Genomic DNA, 949 nt, shown 5'->3' on the forward strand with positions numbered 1-949 from the left:
TTATATAAAGGCACTGGTCGGACAGGAGGACGCGTTCGGAGACACAGGCTCCATACAGAGCGGGGTTGTTTGCCCGAGGCCGCGTTTACGCTCCTGCGAGCCAGTTTGAACTTGGGTCTGTTTGTTTTTTTCCCCTCTTTCCTCCCTCTTCGGAGCCTCACGAGGTAAATTCGGGCACGCTCAGGTCTCGCTGAAGCACACTGTGTTTTTATTACTTTCTTGAAATTACTGTTTACCTCAACTCCCCGGTGACGTTCTCGTGGCTCGGCGACGCCGCTGGAAGGTGAGCGCGGAGGCACGCGGCTGCTGTTGGGCTCGAAGGTGGGGTTTACCAGGGTGCAGGGAGCCGAAGCTGAGTTTGTGACTCAAATATAAGCCTGTTCCTTTTCCCTGCTGTGCCATGAGTGCTCAGTTGATCCCCCCCGCTGCTGGAAACTGGCAGGGGACAATGAAATGCGCAGGTTTAAACCACTCGGTGTTTGCTGCGGCTGGGGAAGGGGAACCTGGCTGGCACGATGTCAAGGTCAGAGATGAAGCACCCGTCTGCTGCTCGTGGGGATTGCTCTTTCCTCTTGAGCTGAGCCCAAATTCCAGCCTATTTCTAAATATTCTACAGAATATTCCCTTTCCTAGCAGCTGTCATGGGGAGTAAAAGAAAACCAGGAATCGAGCAAACCAGTCCCGGGTTTTGTGATTTCAGATCCTGCCCTGCTGATATTTTTGGGAAGGGAATCAAGTCCCAGAGCAGCAGAGCTGGCAGTCAGTGCTCTTCCTTAGGCCTAAATAAACAAGGAGGAAAAAAATCACCTTTTTCTCCACCTGTGTTTGGCCACATTATAAGATGAAAATACTATCTGTGCAGCAGCGCAGTTTGAAAGGGTGAATCGATTCTCTACCTGAGCTTTCCTCGAAACGGCTGGGGAAACAAAAGCTGATTTTTCGTCTAGTT

This window comes from Apaloderma vittatum, unplaced genomic scaffold (assembly GCF_000703405.1).
Source record: "Apaloderma vittatum isolate BGI_N311 unplaced genomic scaffold, ASM70340v1 scaffold17951, whole genome shotgun sequence".
Classification (NCBI taxonomy): domain Eukaryota; kingdom Metazoa; phylum Chordata; class Aves; order Trogoniformes; family Trogonidae; genus Apaloderma; species Apaloderma vittatum.